Genomic DNA, 21,398 nt, shown 5'->3' on the forward strand with positions numbered 1-21,398 from the left:
CTGAGCAGTATCTTTACAGTGTTCTTACTTGCTGGCTTCTGGCAGGATGAGCCCGCCTCCTTGATTGACAATTCCAGTGAGTAGCAGAGCTGTATTAAGAGTAGAACTGTAAATCTCAGCACAGGTTCTGCTGTAACACATTCAGCTAGCAGTAGTTTTTCTGGATTGCGCATTGTTACCACAATATGTAGGAAAACTGTTATGGATGAAACAGATGCTGTCAACTGGTGATTTTGCAAAATTTATAACAGCAGCTTGTCAGGAGCTGAGAGGGTGATGAACAGCTAACTGCTATATAAAAATAAATGGGCTGGAGGAGAGAGGTGTCTGGGATCTAGAAGTTAACCTCTTTCTTGGAATGTAATTATTGTGCATATTCAGCCAAGGTCTTGGCAGATACTGTTGGCCAAACCCTATGGAAACCAGCTGTACACTATGAAAGATCAAAGCTCTCATTACAGGAGAATGACAGCAGATAGAAAAAGCAAGTCAATTGCAAACTTTATTATTTTCATAATGACTAACTAACGAGAGCAAGTTAATAACTTGAGAATACCCCTTTATGGTGAGGCTCATTAAATCTTTTGAACCACAACACCTATGGAAGGATAAAAGAGCAAAATGTTTCTGTTGATAGAAGCCAACAACGTAAGCAGCAGTGCCAAAGAGATTTAACCCTTCCAAGTGTTTTGCAGGACATTAGAGTATAAGAATTTTCTAAAGAGCCAATGTAAATATGGAGTAGAAACTTAGAATCATAGAATGTTAGAGTTGGAAGGGACCTTCAGGGTCATTGTGTCCAACCCCCTGCTCAATACAGGATTCACTAAACCATCTCAGACAAATGTCTGTCCAGCCTCTGTTTGAAGACTTCCATTGAAAGAAAACTCACCACCTCTTGTGGCAGCCTGTTCCACTCATTGATCACCCTCACTGTCAAAAAGATTTTTCTACGATCTAATCTGTATCTTCTTCCTTTCACTTTCATTCCATTGCTTCTCGTGTTTCCATATACAAATGAGAATAAAGCTGATCCCTCTACACTGTGACATCCCTTCAGATATTTGTAGACAGCTTTTAAGTCTCCTCTTAACCTTCTTTTTTGCAAGCTAAACATTCCCAGATCCTTTAACCGTTCCTCGTAGGACATAGTTTGCAGTCCGCTCACCATCCTGGTAGCTCTTCTCTAAACTTGCTCCAGTTTTTCAATGTCTTTTTTAAAATGTGATGCCCAGAAGTGGACACAGTATTCCAGACGAGGCCTGACCAAGGATGAGAGAAGGGGGGGAATTACTTCACGTCATCTAGATTCTATGCTTCTCTTAATAACATCCCAGAACTGTGTGGATAAATTTGGGTAGACAATTTGGGTAGACAAGGGTAATTCTGGAAATGGGTAATAGTGTAGTGGTTGGAAAGATCCCCAAAAGTACAGCAGTATTGGTGTTCAAAAGAATGGTGCAACCACGCATTTATGGCTAGGCTGGGTAAACTGGGGAAAGAAGTGGCATCCCTTAAACCCAAAGTGAGCCAAAAAGTTAAAACAAGAGCCACCAGCCATCTTTGGCACAACCTGATGACCTAATCTCAACAAAGGATTGTGTAAATTTGCTGTGACTGTCCTATTTCTCTTCTGTTCAAGAGAGTTTGTTCCTCTCCAGTATAAGTGTAACCATCAAGCATGGTGCCTCCTCTACCATTACTATAGAAAGTGGCAGAACACTCTGCCTCACTGTAAAAAAACAATATTGTCCTCCAATATTCCAGAAGATTTACAGATTCCTATCAGATAGTCCTTTCCTTTGCCTCTAGCTTTTTCCATGTGCTGCTGACAGTGCTATATTCACAAGAACCATCAGCATCAGAATAACCCAATGAAGCACTAGAGGTTTGAAAAGTTGTATCACTTCAACTGTAGGATGGTCTGGAGGAGATGATAAATTGATGTTACATGGAAGTCTGTGGTGCTGTTCAGAAAACCAATCCGATGAACTATAATATCTGTGTATTACTTGAGGAACCGGTTGTAAAATGTAGTTACACTGATAATTGGAAGTGTGTGTTCCTTGGAATGCTTGTTTTCTGATATTCAGGCAGTATATGCTGGCCTCCCGAACATCTGATGAACAAGCTAAACAGTTTTTGGGCAGATGATATGATTTTCAAGCCTTCTTAAAAATTATTGTTCTCGTCAGCACATTGTCTGGTTTCAACAGTCCATGTGCTGGCGAAAAGAATGACTGCCTATGTGTACAGAACGATCTATTCATGATCGTTCTGTGCTCATCAGACGTGTAGTCGATAACTCTAAATGAGCGCCAATTGGTAAACCTAGCTAATCGGCGGTTGTTACTACTTATTCTTGTTGGCTGGATCACAGAACAAAATGTTGCACTCAACAGTAGCCATAGATGACTCAAGAAGTGTTGCCAAAGCCATTTCAACCCACAAGCGTTTTTTTGGATAGGTGGGAATCCGAGTGGTGGCTTTTGGCTAGACCACACTTCTTCATTGTGTAGAAGATCTGCTAGATCATGTCTACCCATCCTTGATTGATCATGGTGGTAGGACCCATTCATGACTCTCCACGCCCTTGCAAAGTGCAGTAGGTCTAGTACCAAAATATTACATGCAACTAGAAGTTCTCCTCTGCACTCTATGGGCAAAATGCCCATCAGTTCCCCTCAGGGAGACGCTGTAGTTAGACAAGGCTTTAATGAAGCTGAGGCAACTCAAACATAGCCTTCCTTCAGGAGTATGTATTTGATGACCTCTATGACCAGTAAAAATACTACAATAGTACAATATTTGTACAGTAGTAGACTCTAGTCCACGTTGCACGCTTTGCTTTAGCTTACGATTGGACTTAATTAGATCCAGACCTGCTCTGTATTTTATGAAGTGTTGTCCCTGCTCCAATGAAGAGTTGGAGTCAGTGGATATTTTTATTTGCAAGATTTCTGCCAAAAATATTTTGGCGGGTCAAAAGCCAAGTGCAGAGGTTTCCACGGGGTCAGCGAAGTTTACTTGTTCACAAAGAATTAACTACATGAACAGCTGGTTGAGTTTTCTCAAAACATAAGGAAGTAGTGTTCTCTGGGGGGAATCAATCACCCACAATGTATACGATTACCCCCCTTCTTCTCGGTGTCATCTATGAGACAGGCATATTTCTTACAAGGTAAGTTGCAGAACTTCTTCTAGCCGAAGCCATATGTGAAGCATGCAGTACAATAAAATTACTAAATCGTGAAAAGTTACAACTGACAAATTTGGGTAGCCAAAAACATATAATTCTTGTGATTCTTAGGAAGGTAACCCATGTATAACAATGGTAACTACAAAAAGCTTCTCTCTCTAGAGCCTGTCTATGTATTACCCATTGATTGTAACATGTGCTGCAGGAAAATTAAAGGGGTATTCCAAAGTTATTAAATTGCTTAACTGGACAGTATAAAAATAAACAAGTTTGCAATTGACTTGCTTTTACTATCTGTTGTTATTTTCCTGCAATGAGAGCTTTTATCTTTCATAGTGTAAAGCTTGTTTCCAAACAGTTTGAACATTAGACCCTGGTCAAGCATGTGCATTAGTTACATTCCAGGGGAGGAGTTAGCTCCTAACATACCAGTCATCTCCCTCCAGCCCATTGATTTCTATATAGCAGTTAGCTGTTCACCTCCCTCCCAATCCTCTCAACTCCTGCTGAGCTACTCTTATCGATCCTATAGAATCGCAATACCTGGCACCAAGAATCCTGGCTATCATTGTCTGGAGCTGTGAGTTTGATGAGATACACTGTTATTTCTACATGAAGATTCAGTGATAGCAGTGTACATTCTAGACCAACACTGATAGATAAATGTGTTACGGCAGAGCTTGTGCTGAGTTTTATAGTTCTAATACTACAGCTTTGCTACTCTTCAGAACTATCACTCAGGGATAAGAGCCTGCCCTACTAAAAACAAGGAAGTATGGAGGCTGTACGTAGGCTGCAGAGTTGCAAGCTTCTCAGAGACAACTTATTTAAGCACTTACAGCTAGGTTTCTCTGAAGACAGGGTCACGTTAGGAGGAGGTGAAATGGGCATTTTCCCAGGCCCCACTCCGTTGGGGGCACCCAGCACCTACAGCAGGACTTTCACTGTTAATAACATTAGCTTCTGATGTGGAGACTGCTTTAGGACCTTTGGTGACATCACAATCTTTTACTCTGCAGTGCGTCAGGACTTTTGGTGGCATCACGATCATGTGACTATTATGTCACCACAGGTCTTTTACTCTGCGGGACTGCAGGATCTTTGGTGATATCACAATCATGTGATCAGTCATGTGACCATGATGTCACCACAAGTCCTCCTCTCTGCAAGAGTCAGAAGGACTGAAGAAAAGCTAGACTCCTGGTAAGTCCATGTCTGTTATGATCTGGTGGTTTAGGAGCAACATGGAACGAGCTCTGAAGGACGTGGTAACTGTACTGACCGCAGTCCCTAAGCTCAACACAACACTAGAAGTAGCCGTGGAATGCTCCTAACTCTCCCTAGGCATCTCGTCACAGCCTAAGAGCTCCGAATAGGCACTTAGACCCCTTCACAAACAAAGCATTATCACGAAGGATCTGGAACACCATCCTGACCTGCTTCACATGAGACTCCCAATCATCGGGAAAAATCAAAATATCATCCAAATATACGACCATGCATTTATCAAGATAATTGCGGAAAATATCATGCATGAAAGACTGGAACACAGATGGAGCATTAGAGAGCCCAAATGGCATCACAAGGTATTCAAAATGGCCTTCGGGCATATTAAATGCAGTTTTCCATTCGTCACCCTGTTTAATACGAACAAGATTATATGCCCCTCGGAGGTCAATCTTAGTAAACCAACTAGCTCCCTTAATCTGAGCAAACAAATCAGTAAGCAAAGGCAAGGGGTATTGGAATTTGACCGTGATCTTATTAAGAAGACGATAATCAATACAGGGTCTCAAGGAACCATCCTTCTTAGCAACAAAAAAGAAACCCGCTCCCAATGGTGACGAAGAGGGCCGAATATGCTCCTTCTCCAAAGACTCCTTAACATAACACCGCATGGCGGCATGCTCTGGCACAGACAGATTGAAAAGTCGGCCCTTAGGGAACTTGCAACCAGGAATCAAGTTAATAGCACAATCACAGTCCCTGTGCGGAGGAAGGGAACTGGACATGGGCTCATCAAATACATCCTGGAAATCCGACAAAAACTCAGGGACCTCAGAAGAGGGGGAAGAGGAAATTGACATCAAAGGAACGTCACTATGTACCCCTTGACAACCCCAACTAGTCACCGACATAGTTTTCCAATCCAGCACCGGATTATGTTCCTGTAACCATGGAAAACCCAGTACAACGACATCATGCAGGTTATGCAACACCAGAAAACGGCAATCTTCCTGATGTGCAGGAGCCATGTACATAGTCATCTGTGTCCAGGACTGAGGTGTATCCTTGGCCAAGGTTGTAGCATCAATACCCCTCAAAGGAATAGGGCTCTGCAAAGGCTGCAAGGAAAAACCACAGCGCCTGGCGAATTCTAAGTCCATTAAGTTCAGGGCAGCGCCTGAATCCACAAATGCCATAACAGAAAAGGATGACAATGAGCAAATCAGGGTCACAGATAAGAGAAATTTAGGCTGTATAGTACTAATGGTAACAGACCTAGCGACTCTCTTAGTACGCTTAGGGCAATCAGAGATAACATGAGCAGAATCACCACAGTAAAAACACAGCCTATTCTGACGTCTGAATTCCTGCCGTTCTGTTCTAGTCAAAATCCTATCACATTGCATAGGTTCAGGACTCTGCTCAGAGGATACTGCCATATGGTGCACAGCTTTGCGCTCGCGCAGACGCCGATCAATCTGAATGGCTAGCGACATAGATTCGCTCAAACCGGCAGGCGTAGGAAAGCCCACCATAACATCTTTAAGGGCTTCAGAAAGACCTTTTCTGAAAATAGCAGCCAGAGCCTCTTCATTCCATTTAGTGAGCACAGACCATTTTCTAAATTTCTGGCAGTATAACTCTGCCGCTTCCTGACCTTGACACAAGGCCAACAGGGTTTTTTCTGCATGATCCACAGAATTAGGTTCGTCATACAATAATCCGAGCGCTTGAAAAAATGCATCAACATTCAATAATGCCGGATCCCCTGTTTCAAGAGAAAAAGCCCAGTCCTGAGGGTCACCACGCAGCAAGGATATGATGATTTTTACTTGCTGAATGGGATCACCAGAAGAACGGGGTTTCAAAGCAAAAAACAATTTGCAGTTATTTTTAAAGTTCAAAAACTTGGATCTGTCCCCAAAAAACAAATCAGGGGTAGGAATTCTAGGCTCTAAAGCCGGAGTCTGGACAACATAGTCCTGGTTACTCTGTACTCTTGCAGCAAGTTGATCCACACAAGAAAACAAACCCTGAACATCCATGCCAAAGCATATATCCTGAACCACCCAGATATCAAGAGGAAAAAAAAGACAAACCAGAGCACAGAAAAAAAAATGGTTCAGAACTTTCTTTTCCTTCTTTTGAGATGCATTTAATTCATTTTTGGCCACTTGTACTGTTGTGATCTGGTGGTTTAGGAGCAACATGGAACGAGCTCTGAAGGACGTGGTAACTGTACTGACCGCAGTCCCTAAGCTCAACATAACACTAGAAGTAGCCGTGGAATGCTCCTAACTCTCCCCAGGCATCTCGTCACAGCCTAAGAGCTAACTACCCCTAAAGATTGAAGCAGGAAAACTATCTTGCCTCAGAGAAAATCCCCAAAGGATAGATTAGCCCCCCCACAAATAATGACTGTGAGTGGAGAGGGAAAAGACATACACAGAATGAAACCAGGATGAGCACAGGAGGCCAGTCTAGCTAAATAGATAGGACAGGATGGAATACTGTGCGGTCAGTATAAAACACTACAAAAAATCCACGCAGAGTTTACAAAAATCTCCACACCTGACTATAGGTGTGGAGGGTGTTGTGAATTCTGTGGCAGAGCTCCCTCCTGTGGTCACAAGTGGTACTTCAGCTGATTCTCTCTGGGAGCTTCCGTTTGTGGAGGAAACTGGTACTGCTGCTTCTGAGTTTCCTCCCTCAGGTGATCTGGTGAGGTCGTTAGGTGCTTCTCTACTTAACCCCACCTAATGCTTTGATTCATGCTTCCTGTCTATGTTCCAGTGTTGGACTTGTGTTTCTCTGGATCATTCCTGTGGCCTGCTGCTCTGCATAGCTAAGTGCTTCTTTGCTATTTGTTGCTATTTTTTCTGTCCAGCTTGTCTATTTGTTTTGCTGCAAGCTCTGGGACGCAAAGGGTGTACCTCCGTGCCGTTAGTTCGGTACGGAGGGTCTTTTTGCCCCTTTGCGTGGTTTTCTTTAGGGTTTTGTGTAGACCGCAAAGTTATCTTTCCTATCCTCGTTCTGTCTAGAATATCGGGCCTCACTTTGCTGAATCTATTTCATCCCTACGTTTGTCTTTTCATCTTACTCACAGTCATTATATGTGGGGGGCTGCCTTTTCCTTTGGGGTATTTCTCTGAGGCAAGGTAGGCTTATTTTTTCTATCTTCAGGCTAGTTAGTTTCTCAGGCTTTGCCGAGTTGCATAGGGAGCGTTAGGCGCAATCCACGGCTGCCTCTAGTTGTGTTTGGAGAGGATCAGGGATTGCGGTCTGCAGAGTTCCCACGTCTCAGAGCTCGTTCTATTATTTTGGGTTATTGTCAGATCACTGTATGTGCTCTGACCTCCATGTCCATTGTGATACTGAATTGCCTATCATAACAGTACAGGAAGCCAAAAGTACTAATGATTCTCAATAGAGGGAAAAAAAGAAGTTCTGAGACCATTTTTTTTTCTTGGCTTTGTGTTTTGTCTTTTTTTTCCCCTAGACATTTGTGTGGTTCAGTACACAGGTGTAGCGATGGACATTAGAAGTCTGTCTTCATTTGTGGATCAGCTCTCGGCAAGAGTACAAAAGATTCAAGACACTATTGATCAGAAATCTATGTTAGAACCAAGAATTCCTATTCCTGATTTGTTTTTTGGAGATAGAACTAAGTTTCTGAGTTTCAAAAATAATTGTAAGTTATTTCTGGCCTTGAAACCTCGTTCCTCTGGTGATCCAGTTCAACAGGTTTTGATTATTATTTCTTTTTTGCGCAGCGACCCTCAGGACTGGGCATTTTCTCTTGCGCCAGGAGATCCTGCATTAAGTAATATCAATGCGTTTTTCCTGGCGCTCGGATTGCTGTACGATGAGCCTAATTCAGTGGATCAGGCAGAAAAGAATTTGCTGGCTCTTTGTCAGGGTCAGGATGAGATAGAGGTATATTGCCAGAAATTTAGAAAATGGTCAGTGCTCACTCAATGGAATGAATCTGCGCTGGCAGCTATGTTCAGAAAGGGTCTCTCTGAAGCCCTTAAGGATGTCATGGTGGGATTTCCTATGCCTGCTGGTTTGAATGAGTCTATGTCTTTGGCTATTCAGATCGGTCGACGCTTGCGTGAGCGTAAATCTGTGCACCATTTGGCGGTATTACCTGAGCTTAAACCTGAGCCTATGCAGTGCGATAGGACTTTGACCAGAGTTGAACGGCAAGAACACAGACGTCTGAATGGGCTGTGTTTCTACTGTGGTGATTCCACTCATGCTATCTCTGATTGTCCTAAGCGCACTAAGCGGTTCGCTAGGTCTGCCACCATTGGTACGGTACAGTCAAAATTTCTTTTGTCCGTTACCTTGATCTGCTCTTTGTCATCATATTCTGTCATGGCGTTTGTGGATTCAGGCGCTGCTCTGAATTTGATGGACTTGGAATATGCTAAGCGTTGTGGGTTTTTCTTGGAGCCCTTGCAGTGTCCTATTCCATTGAGAGGTATTGATGCTACGCCTTTGGCCAAGAATAAGCCTCAATACTGGACCCAGCTGACCATGTGCATGGCTCCTGCACATCAGGAGGATATTCGCTTTCTGGTGTTGCATAATCTGCATGATGTGGTCGTGTTGGGGTTGCCATGGCTACAAGCCCATAATCCAGTATTGGATTGGAAATCCATGTCGGTGTCCAGCTGGGGTTGTCAGGGGGTACATGGTGATGTTTCATTTTTGTCAATTTCGTCATCCACCCCTTCTGAGGTTCCAGAGTTCTTGTCTGATTACCGGGATGTATTTGATGAGCCCAAGTCCGATGCCCTACCTCCGCATAGGGATTGTGATTGTGCTATCAATTTGATTCCTGGTGGTAAATTCCCAAAAGGTCGACTGTTTAATTTATCCGTGCCTGAGCACACCGCTATGCGCAGTTATGTGAAGGAATCCCTGGAGAAGGGGCATATTCGCCCGTCATCGTCGCCATTAGGAGCAGGGTTCTTTTTTGTAGCCAAAAAGGATGGTTCGCTGAGACCTTGTATAGATTATCGCCTTCTTAATAATATCACTGTTAAATTTCAGTACCCCTTGCCTTTGTTATCTGATTTGTTTGCTCGGATTAAGGGGGCTAGTTGGTTCACCAAGATTGATCTTCGTGGTGCGTATAATCTGGTGCGAATCAGGCGAGGCGATGAATGGAAAACTGCATTTAATACGCCCGAGGGTCATTTTGAGTATCTAGTGATGCCATTCGGACTTGCCAATGCTCCATCAGTGTTTCAGTCCTTTATGCATGACATCTTCCGAGAGTACCTGGATAAATTCCTGATTGTGTACTTGGATGACATTTTGATCTTCTCGGATGATTGGGAGTCTCATGTGAAACAGGTCAGAATGGTTTTTCAGGTCCTGCGTGCTAATTCTTTGTTTGTGAAGGGATCAAAGTGTCTCTTTGGTGTGCAGAAGGTTTCATTTTTGGGGTTCATCTTTTCCCCTTCTACTATCGAGATGGATCCTGTTAAGGTCCAAGCCATCCAGGATTGGACTCAGCCGACATTTCTGAAAAGTCTGCAAAAGTTCCTGGGCTTTGCTCATTTTTATCGTCGCTTCATCTGCAATTTTTCTAGTATTGCCAAACCATTGACCGATTTGACCAAGAAGGGTGCTGATTTGGTCAATTGGTCTTCTGCTGCTGTGGAAGCTTTTCAAGAGTTGAAGCGTCGTTTTTCTTCTGCCCCTGTGTTGTGTCAACCTGATGTTTCTCTTCCGTTCCAGGTCGAGGTTGATGCTTCTGAGATTGGAGCAGGGGCTGTTTTGTCGCAGAGAGGTTCTGATTGTTCAGTGATGAAACCATGCGCTTTTTTTTCCAGGAAGTTTTCGCCTGCTGAGCGGAATTATGATGTGGGCAATCGAGAGTTGCTGGCCATGAAGTGGGCATTCGAGGAGTGGCGTCATTGGCTTGAAGGAGCTAAGCATCGCGTGGTGGTATTGACTGATCATAAGAACCTGACTTATCTCGAGTCTGCTAAGCGTTTGAATCCTAGACAGGCTCGTTGGTCGCTGTTTTTCGCCCGTTTTGACTTTGTGACTTCGTACCTTCCGGGCTCTAAAAATGTGAAGGCGGATGCTCTGTCTAGGAGTTTTGTGCCCGACTCTCCGGGTTTATCTGAGCCGGCGGGTATCCTCAAGGAAGGAGTAATTGTGTCTGCCATCTCCCCTGATTTGCGGCGGGTGCTGCAAAAATTTCAGGCTAATAAACCTGATCGTTGTCCAGCGGAGAAACTGTTTGTCCCGGATAGGTGGACAAATAAAGTGATCTCTGAGGTTCATTGTTCGGTGTTGGCTGGTCATCCTGGAATCTTTGGTACCAGAGAGTTAGTGGCTAGATCCTTTTGGTGGCCATCTCTGTCGCGGGATGTGCGTTCTTTTGTGCAGTCCTGTGGGATTTGTGCTCGGGCTAAGCCCTGCTGTTCTCGTGCCAGTGGGTTGCTTTTGCCCTTGCCGGTCCCGAAGAGACCTTGGACACATATCTCTATGGATTTTATTTCAGATCTTCCCGTCTCTCAAAAGATGTCAGTCATTTGGGTGGTCTGTGATCGCTTTTCTAAGATGGTCCATCTGGTACCCTTGTCCAAGTTGCCTTCCTCCTCTGATTTGGTGCCATTGTTCTTCCAGCATGTGGTTCGTTTGCATGGCATTCCAGAGAATATCGTTTCTGACAGAGGTTCCCAGTTTGTTTCGAGGTTTTGGCGAGCCTTTTGTGGTAGGATGGGCATTGACTTGTCTTTTTCCTCGGCTTTTCATCCTCAGACTAATGCCCAGACCGAACGAACCAATCAGACCTTGGAAACCTATCTGAGATGCTTTGTTTCTGCCGATCAGGATGACTGGGTGTCCTTTTTGCCTTTGGCTGAGTTCGCCCTTAATAATCGGGCCAGCTCGGCTACCTTGGTTTCGCCATTTTTCTGCAATGCTGGGTTCCATCCTCGTTTCTCTTCAGGACAGGTTGAGTCTTCGGACTGTCCTGGTGTGGATACTGTGGTGGACAGGTTGCAGCAGATTTGGACTCATGTAGTGGACAATTTGACCTTGTCCCAGGAGAAGGCTCAACGTTTCGCTAATCGCAGACGCCGTGTGGGTCCCCGACTTCGTGTTGGGGATCTGGTTTGGTTATCTTCTCGTCATATTCCTATGAAGGTTTCCTCTCCGAAGTTTAAACCTCGTTTCATTGGTCCGTATAGGATTTCTGAGGTTATTAATCCTGTGTCTTTTCGTCTGACCCTCCCAGATTCTTTTTTCATACATAACGTCTTCCATAGGTCATTGTTGCGGAGATACGTGGCACCTATGGTTCCATCTGTTGACCCTCCTGCCCCGGTTTTGGTGGAGGGGGAATTGGAGTATATTGTGGAGAAGATTTTGGATTCTCGTGTTTCAAGACGGAAACTCCAGTATCTGGTTAAATGGAAGGGTTATGCTCAGGAGGATAATTCCTGGGTTTTTGCCTCTGATGTCCATGCTCCCGATCTTGTTCGTGCCTTTCATGTGGCTCATCCTGGTCGGCCTGGGGGCTCTGGTGAGGGTTCGGTGACCCCTCCTCAAGGGGGGGGTACTGTTGTGAATTCTGTGGCAGAGCTCCCTCCTGTGGTCACAAGTGGTACTTCGGCTGATTCTCTCTGGGAGCTTCCGTTTGTGGAGGAAACTGGAACTGCTGCTTCTGAGTTTCCTCCCTCAGGTGATCTGGTGAGGTCGTTAGGTGCTTCTCTACTTAACCCCACCTAATGCTTTGATTCATGCTTCCTGTCTATGTTCCAGTGTTGGACTTGTGTTTCTCTGGATCATTCCTGTGGCCTGCTGCTCTGCATAGCTAAGTGCTTCTTTGCTATTTGTTGCTATTTTTTCTGTCCAGCTTGTCTATTTGTTTTGCTGCAAGCTCTGGGACGCAAAGGGTGTACCTCCGTGCCGTTAGTTCGGTACGGAGGGTCTTTTTGCCCCTTTGCGTGGTTTTCTTTAGGGTTTTGTGTAGACCGCAAAGTTATCTTTCCTATCCTCGTTCTGGCTAGAATATCGGGCCTCACTTTGCTGAATCTATTTCATCCCTACGTTTGTCTTTTCATCTTACTCACAGTCATTATATGTGGGGGGCTGCCTTTTCCTTTGGGGTATTTCTCTGAGGCAAGGTAGGCTTATTTTTTCTATCTTCAGGCTAGTTAGTTTCTCAGGCTGTGCCGAGTTGCATAGGGAGCGTTAGGCGCAATCCACGGCTGCCTCTAGTTGTGTTTGGAGAGGATCAGGGATTGCGGTCTGCAGAGTTCCCACGTCTCAGAGCTCGTTCTATTATTTTGGGTTATTGTCAGATCACTGTATGTGCTCTGACCTCCATGTCCATTGTGATACTGAATTGCCTATCATAACAGGAGGGTAAATCTGCTTCCCAGAGCTTCCAGCAAGACAGAATTAATTCATACTGAAAAGCTGGACAAACAAAGAAAGCACAGAACGGATAAGTCCACAATCTATGGACAGAAAAGAGCAAGCAAAAACTTAGCTTAGCTGAACTGGTCAGGATAACAGGGAAATCCAAAGAGATGTGAATCCAACCAGGAACCATTTACAAGTGGCACTGGCTAAAGGAAAGAGCCAGGCCAAATAGCAGAGCAGAAGAGACGATAAGTGGAGGCAGCTGATGACAGCTAACTCCAAGGAGCAGCCATACAACTTGAAACCACAAGGGGGAGCCCAAGAGCAGAACTCACAAAAGTGCCACTTACAACCACCGGAGGGAGCCCAAGAGCGGAATTCACAACACATGTCCCTCTCTGTGTGTGGTTGAGTCTAGAATGTATAGGCTCCTGATAGCTTCTTTCTGTAGCCCACACAGATGGATACCTGTGGATTGATGTTCTTCAATGACTAAACCCAACCCTTTCACAACCTTTGATGGACATTTTCATCATATGCCTTTGATGTGGGCTCACATACCTAGCTTCCATCTTTGCCAACACATGATGGCTGATTTAATCAGCCATAATGGACCTCTAACAGCTCCGTATGTGACTGTTAACCTGTTAAATGCCACTATCAATCTTTGACAGCGACATTTAACACACTTCGGCAAGGAGGCGTGCCATTCCACATTCCCATCGACACATCCATGACGTGATTGTGGGGCTCCGATGGGTTGCCATTACAGCCGGGGATCTTCCGAAAACCCCAGTGGTCTATTATTATGATCCTTCTGTGAACGCCGACACAGATCATGATTTCTGCTACACATAGCAATGCTAAAGTACAGTAAATTCAGTAAAAAAAAGGTTTTAACAAATAAAGTAACACGAAAGTTCAAATCACCTCCCTTTTGCCCCACTAAAAAAAATACAATTAAAAAAATACACATATCACTGCGTTCAAATACAAAGGCGTTAGGCAAGAGGCATAGTCAGGTCACAGTCAGAATTCCAAGTTAAGAGTACATCAAGACAAAAGAGTTAATTCAAATGGGTATTCAATAGGCAAAACCAGGGTTCAGCAGCAGACAGGTCAGAATTTAGAGCAAAAGGCACAGAGGAAAAAACACACGGACATGAAAGTTTCAGCTGGCAACTATCTGGAACAGACAGCTTAGTTAAGTAGCTGGGTAATCACTTGAAATAGGGAACACCTGAAGGAAGCTCAGCACCTCCCATTCTCAGATTGGACGGCCGAGCTGTCACTCAAAATACTGACAGCTCAGCATGCCCCTGCACTAGATTGGATGACTGAGCTGTCAGTCACTGCATCTAAAGCACACTGAGCGGTGGAATCGTGACAGTATACAAGTGTGTGTGTGTGTAACATACAGCGTGTGTGTTACATATGGAGTGTGTGCGGCGCCCCAGGGTCCTGGTCATCGCGGTGGTATTGCTTTCTTCTCGGGGAGAGTGATGCTACATTTGGAGGCAATGAAGGAGAACTCTTTGACAGGTAACACAATGCATACAACATGTTCACACTCCAGACCAGAAGGGGGAGCTCTAAGCCTGTTTAAGGTGAACTCCCCTATAAGAACATCCTGATCTGGAGGGAAAGGGTTCTGTTCCTGTCAGGGAGACAGAGGGAAAGGAAACATAGGAGCCGTGCAGCCTGAAGTGCTGAAGCTCCTGGGAAGAGACATTCAAAAGGCAGTACTGTATTGCAGTGAGCGTCCAAGGAAGTCAGAGCAAAGGAGAGGATACCAGAAGGGGACCAGCCCTGAACAGGCTGCCTTCTGAGGCGCAGAATCCCGGTAGCCGGCACACTGAGGGAGTAAGGACCTTTATGCTTTACTTCAGAGACCGGCAGGACAGCTAATTGCAAGTTACCTGTCTGCACCTACACCCAGGAGGCACGGTGGCACCCCTCAGAGGCCAGGGCGTGCTAGAGTCCTTATAAACAGCCTCAAGCCACCAGTCATACGGGTTTGTCCTATCCTATTCGGGGGACAGAGAGAATAACACATCACATCTGTGAGACCCTTATGTGAAGCCATAGGCAGTAAGGGACTACACCACTGCAGCTCAAGGGAAGGCTACTGATTTCCACCTGGACAAGGGGACTCTGGATTTGCCTCCAAACCGGCCGGACTCTGCCTGTCCTGTGATCTGGTGCCCTGGACTGTGGATGCTGAAGTCTTCAGTAAAGATAAAGAGACTGCAACCTTGTGCCCTCGTTCTTCTCTGCATCTCTCACCATCCACCATCTACACACCGGGAAGCCCTGGGGATATACTTCACCTGTGGGAAGGTATACCATGTAGCTGCCATAACATCACCCCAGCGGACTCCTTAAAGCAGCGTTGGCCACCAGGACCAAATATCACAGGTGGCATCACGAACACAAACTTTATCCCTTTAAAGACCTTTCCCTTTTACATGGACGTCCCAGGGCCACGGGCCAGGTCAGCCACCATGACATCCCCCTGTGAACCGCAGGACCCAGTACCGAGTACCCCGCGGCCCCATGGGGGCGCACCATGTGCATGTAAGGTGCCAGAGGGCAGTAGTTGTGTGTGAGCTGCTTCTCCATGACGCCCTGGCACTTTACAGAAAAATCGTGTCCCAGCCGCTGTTATCAGGTCTCCATCTTCAGAAGCTGCCACACACATATCAGAGGACACCCAGTTCGTTTCAACACATAGAAATTTACTGGACAGTTCAAGTTCATCAGATCTATCTGTTCTTCCTGGACTATCCATACGTTCACTACTAAGAACAACATGTACTCAGTTTTGCTATCAGCAGTCCCTTTTTACTGTGACTTTTCCCTCTCACTGTGGGCTAGTCCCAAACTTTTACTATATCTGTCCATACAGTCTGTCGCTGGGCAGATCTCCCTCCCAAACGCTTTGTGTACATTTCTACATTCTAAGCATATTACACCTACAATTCTTATCATAGTCTATTTTACCCTGTAGTCACAGCCTTATGTCTTAAATCTTAACCTATGTCTTGCCCTATACTTTATGCAAATTACCCACGGCAGTCTCACTCCGATGGCCGTCTGTCTCCGATAGCAGTCCGCACTTCTCCATGCTTGGTTGCTTGCTCTCTATCTCTCTCATACTAAGCATTATTACACCTATAATGCTTATCATAGCCTATGTTACCCTATAGTCACTAACTTATGTCCTAAATCTTAACTTATGTCTTGATCTATTCTTTATACATTACAATATCACAATAAAAGGCGATTCACATTATAACGCAGATATAACTTCACAATATAGTACTGAAGACCGAAGGACACAGTTTACCCTTCACATGACACAATATGTACAGTATTTTTCGGACTATAAGACGCACCGGATCATAAAACTCACCACAAATTTTCAGAAGGAAAATAGGGGTTAAAAAAATGTGACAAATGGGGGTCCGTCTTACAGTCCGAATTCAGCTTACCGGGGAGGGGTTTTGTCACTGATGGAGGAGTGGTCACAAGGGTTGTTCGGTGGTCCAGGCTGGTGCAGTGGCCTTAAGGAAATCCCCTCCTAGACTGGTGCGGTGGTGCTGCTCTGTGGTGTGGCGGGGCTCCACCGGCAGTTTGCGACATGTGGATTGTGGGGCAGCGGTGCTCTGTAGGGCTGCGGTGGCCTGTGGGGCTGCAGTGGCCTGTGGGGCTTTGATGGCCTGTGGGGCTGCAGTGTCCATTGTCGAGATCTGAATCTGAACATGCGCCGCCCCGGCGGCTATTTTCCCAGAGGCCACCGCATCGCAGGAATGGATCTATGCAGGCCCCCCGGCATTCACGAAATGCCGGCGGAGCCCCGCCGCCCAAAAGGCCACCACCACCTCCACCCCCATCTCACAGAGCAGCTCCACCACCCCCCAACAGGCCACCGCCACAACAGAGAGCCACACCAGCCTGGGAAGGGAGGCTGCAGCGTCGGACTGCGACCACCGTCACAGTATTTCTAAGTATATTCCGACTATAAGACGCACCCCATTTTCCCCCAAAATTTTTAGCACATAATTTGGCCAATTCATACAAGCCCATCAACCAACGACAAGGTGGTCTCAAAACTAATGTGTCTAAGATTGAAGTCTAAATTCTTGGGTAAATGTGAATACCTCTCTTCCAAGTCTCATTTTATGGGTAGGTAGGACCCTGCTGCAATTAAAATCCACCACGGCACCACATGCTGAAGGAGTGCTCGTCCAGAGAGCTAATATACAAAAATACTGTCTGGCACTTCCAAGCTAATGTGAACAGGTGCTAACTAGAAGTACCTACCGCCATAAACAATTAACAAAAAAAGTTGCACTCTGCAATGCTAAGCACGTCAATGTGAAATATATGAAATATGAATAATAGCAATACAGCTTCTGAATACTAGGAAAAAAATAGACGCTTTTTTTTGTTTTGCATTTGCTCCTTTTTTTGTAATTTTTTTATTTTAATTTTTAATTTGTGCCAAATTCTTCTTTCATTTCCACTTTTGTTTAAGTCAGTTTTATGTGTCCGCTTGTTCATTTTTACATTCTCCATCCTGCTCATGTTCTTTTATTTTCCAGATTTTTGCGACCGATTCATCAATTGCATATTGTAATAAAAATTTATGCAAATATCCTCCATTTTGTATGTACCTGCGCGTAATTTGTATCTCTGATTTTTTTCGTACAGATTTTGCAACATTTTAGTGGAACATGAGAACATGAGAATTTTGCTTTAAAAAGATAAACACGAAGAGCATTTTTTACATTTGTTAATAGCCAGGTATCATTTTAAAGACTTTAGAGCAAAATATATCAACGAAAAGCACAAGACAAAAAAAAAGTAAATTGACAGAATTAAGCTAAAAAAAGTTGACTAATTAATTTTTTACTTAAAGATCCTAAGGATACTTTAAGTTGATTTTCCTGCCAACACCGTAATCTAGATCCTTATTTCTAAACCGATCTTTTTGCTCATAACGACCAATCAGATTCCAATTGTTTTTGGCAGAAAAATAAAACCCCCTATTGGTTTGTTCCAATGGACATCTCGCCCTTTTTCGTTTTCCCCAGTTGCTTTAATCTCATCCGTGATTTTTCTGTGATAAGTTGTTTTATCCCCGGCTGTTTTACGACTTAACATTTGCTGAAGTCACATTATCTATTTCTTTTTTTAATCTTTCTGGGATCCGCGCAGTGGAATTTAGTGACTCACCAAATCCACAAGTGTATTGCACAACGTCTGTGCACAAAAGGGCTCGTAACGCCGTTACCTTGATACAAAATTTTTTGACTGTAATCTCTATCATTCTGCATAGATCCATAATGCATGTAGTATGTAACAGGGACTCGTCGAGAACACACAGATGTTCCAGATCTACAGTTTTATTAATTTCAGATTGTGAATACTCTACTCCATGGTCCTTGATCACAAAGAAGATCCCAGCCCTTCTACCTTTCACAGACCCTCCACTTAGACTCCTTAGATGCTACAGTCAACAGGGCCGGTTTTAGACAAAGTGGGGCCTTGGGCCAAAGTTTAAAGTGGGGCCCCAAATGCTAACATATCGCACCATCAGACAGAAACATTTCTGTTGTATTTACAAGCGTTGAATTCAGGCCGCTAAACAAGCGTGATCGACAATATCGAAGTCGATCGCTTGTTTCCCGGCCTCATTAGGGAAGGTGCACACGTTCAGTAATTGGCAGCGCTTTGGACGCCGCACATGTCCGCTGCATCAAAAGCGCTTCTGGCTACAGGTGAATCTGCATGTGTTCTTGAACCGTGCGGATTCACTGTGTCCAATACATTGTACAGGTGAAATTTATCTTGCAGAGACAAATAAAGATAAATTGATATGCTGCAGTCTGGAAAGACACTCCGCATGTCCGTCTCCGCGGGTGAGACTTTCGCCCCATTCAAAATAAAACAGTAAAAAAAAATCTAACATACACATATTTGGTATCACCGCGTTCAGAATCACCCGATCTAACAATATAAAAAAGGATTAACCTGATCGCTACACGGCATAATGAGAAAAAAGTCAAAACGCCAGAATGACGTTTTTTTGGTCGCCATTAAAATAACAGGCGATCAAAATAACGTATCTGCACAAAAATGGTATCATTAAAAACAGCTCGAGACGCTACAGATATCGGAAAATGGTGCAATTTTTTTTTTTTTTTTAGCAAAGTTTGGAATTTTTTTTCACCACTTATATAAAACAGAACCTATACAAGTTTGATGTCTATGAACTCGTAATGACCTGGAGAATCATAATGGCAGGTCAGTTTTAGAATTTAGTGAACCTAGCAAAAAATACAGTGGTATTGCACTTTCTTTGTAATTTCACCGCACTTGGAATTTTTTCCCCGTTTTCTATTACACGACATGGTAAAAAAAATTGTTCAAAAGTAAAACTCGTCCCGCAAAAAAAAAAAAAGCGCTCACACGGCCATATTGATGGAAAAATAAAAAAAGTTATGGCTCTGGGAAGAAGGGGAGCGAAAAACGAAAACCCATAAACCAAAATACCTCCGGGGTTAAGGGGTTAATGGTTTAATTTAAAATAACAACTCTTCTAGCAAAAAATAAGCCCTCGTACGGCTCTTGGAAGATGGAGATGATGAGATTAAATTGAATTAAAAAAAACATAAAGGGGTTAAAGTAACGTGCTTCAGAGAAACAAAAAGACAACTTCTTATTTTGTACTGGTTCCCTTCCATTTTTGGCATCCTCCTGTAACCTTTATTTCCAAATTGTAAGGCATTGAACCAAAAGGATGAATCAGTCTGTCACTTGGCTGGAGAACGCTATCTTCTGGAGGTCAAGACTGTGAGGGAGCAGAGATTTAGGTTTTAGGCTGCAAAAAATCCCTATGGACACAAAAATTTGATCCTCTCTGAAGCAGCGCTGGCTAAATATAACCACTCTCAACCACAAGCAGCAATGAGTAAATCTATTCTCATCAGAAAGTTTATTTTCACATTTTATTAATGTATTACTTCATTTCCGCTTCACACAATGAAATGTCTTTGTTTCAATGATATTGAATTTTTCAGGAATTTATACCTTTATATTACTATTATCCTTTTTACCATTTTTCCAATCCACAGGCTCCATCTCAAATTTTCAGCAGCTGATGATGTCCCATACACAGCAACGCAGAGAGGAGGACATCATGTTCTTCTAGTTCTCTGTAACTCACGTTCAGAAAAAGCAGCAGTGTGGAGGTCAATATACACAGTACTGAGCAGTGTAGCAGTTAATCCAACACTAAGGTGAGGAAAACACTCACTAGAAAGCAGCTTGTGTGTCTCTCTGGCTCTGGCTCTCTACAGCTCTTTCCTTCTTGTCCATATCTAGGTAACACAGAACCTGATCTTTCATTGAGGTGATGATAATCCGTCAAGACTGCCCATGTGGTTTCCAAACCAATCTCAAGCCAAAAGTAGGACTCTTCACTGAAGAGGATAGACCTGTAGTCCAGCTTCCATTGGTCTACACCATTATAGCTTTTGAGAACTGTTTAATGAGGTCAATGGAAACATGTAGCTGGATGTCTGTCTCGTAGCCCAATGTCGTGAAAACATCTTCTATTGGTTTATTTAGACACTGATGCCTTTGTCTCAGTACATAATGACCAATTTTACTTGCAGTACCAAATGGATAACTATACTCCATTCGTCAACTCTGACGAGACCATATGGGAAACACCATGAAGAGGTCTTCACTAGGGAGCATCACACCAGTCCTAATCCTAAGATTATGGTGTGGCATAATGTACGGCAGATGGACCCCTCTAGTCTTCATTCCAGGTACACTAACAGCTCGACCTCACATTGATTTGGTTGTGGATCTAGTCATGCAGTCATTACTCCAATGTGTCCCAGGTGCTATTTCTCAACATGACAACACCTGTCTCCATGTTGCCTGCAGTGTCTTCAGATTTGTCTCCCATGGAGCATATCTGGAACATGATTGGTCCACGATTGCACAGGACCTGCCAGCAGCGGATCTTGATGATTTGCCCAACTGCATTCAGCTAGGAAGAACATTCCTCAATCATAAACAACCTCAATGACAGCAGCAAAGGTCTGTAGTTGCAGAGATTTCCTTGAGCTGTACTTTTTTACCATATGCATTCTGGATTTACTGTGGATTAAATACAACAAACAAAACAATTGTGCCATTTTTCATTTATGCCATTAAATGATCACCATAAAAGTGCCGTTATGACTGTGTAAACACACGCACACGAGTGATGTACAAACAAGGAAAGACACAACACCTGCAAACAACAGGTCCCTGTTCAGTCTAGGAAAGTCCCTCATCTGACCTTATGATGAAATAAAGGGTTTGTGGATGTAATCCGTGCTGCCGAAATCGATGTAGGTACCCAGCATGACAAAACTGACAGCTGCGGGCTGCCACTCTCAGCTGTCAGCTTTATTATGGCTGGTGATAACAATAGAAGGGGTCCCATGCAATATTTTTTTAATTATATAAATAAATAATTTACAAAAATGTCATGTGGTCCCTCCCA

At 44.0% G+C, this 21,398-nt stretch overlaps 1 long non-coding RNA gene across 1 annotated transcript in view; it reads left to right on the plus strand.

The window, feature by feature from the left end:
- Positions 1-21,004, plus strand: part of LOC138673922 (uncharacterized) — an 86,949-nt gene extending 65,945 nt beyond the window's left edge. Inside the window, exons 3-4 of the long non-coding RNA XR_011320371.1 lie at positions 19,969-20,133; positions 20,219-21,004. This is a non-coding gene — a long non-coding RNA (uncharacterized lncRNA). The remainder of the gene's footprint in view (positions 1-19,968; positions 20,134-20,218) is intronic.
- The last annotated feature ends 394 nt before the right edge of the window (positions 21,005-21,398 follow it).

The sequence above is a fragment of the Ranitomeya imitator genome, chromosome 4 (assembly GCF_032444005.1).
Source record: "Ranitomeya imitator isolate aRanImi1 chromosome 4, aRanImi1.pri, whole genome shotgun sequence".
Taxonomy (NCBI): Eukaryota; Metazoa; Chordata; class Amphibia; order Anura; family Dendrobatidae; genus Ranitomeya; species Ranitomeya imitator.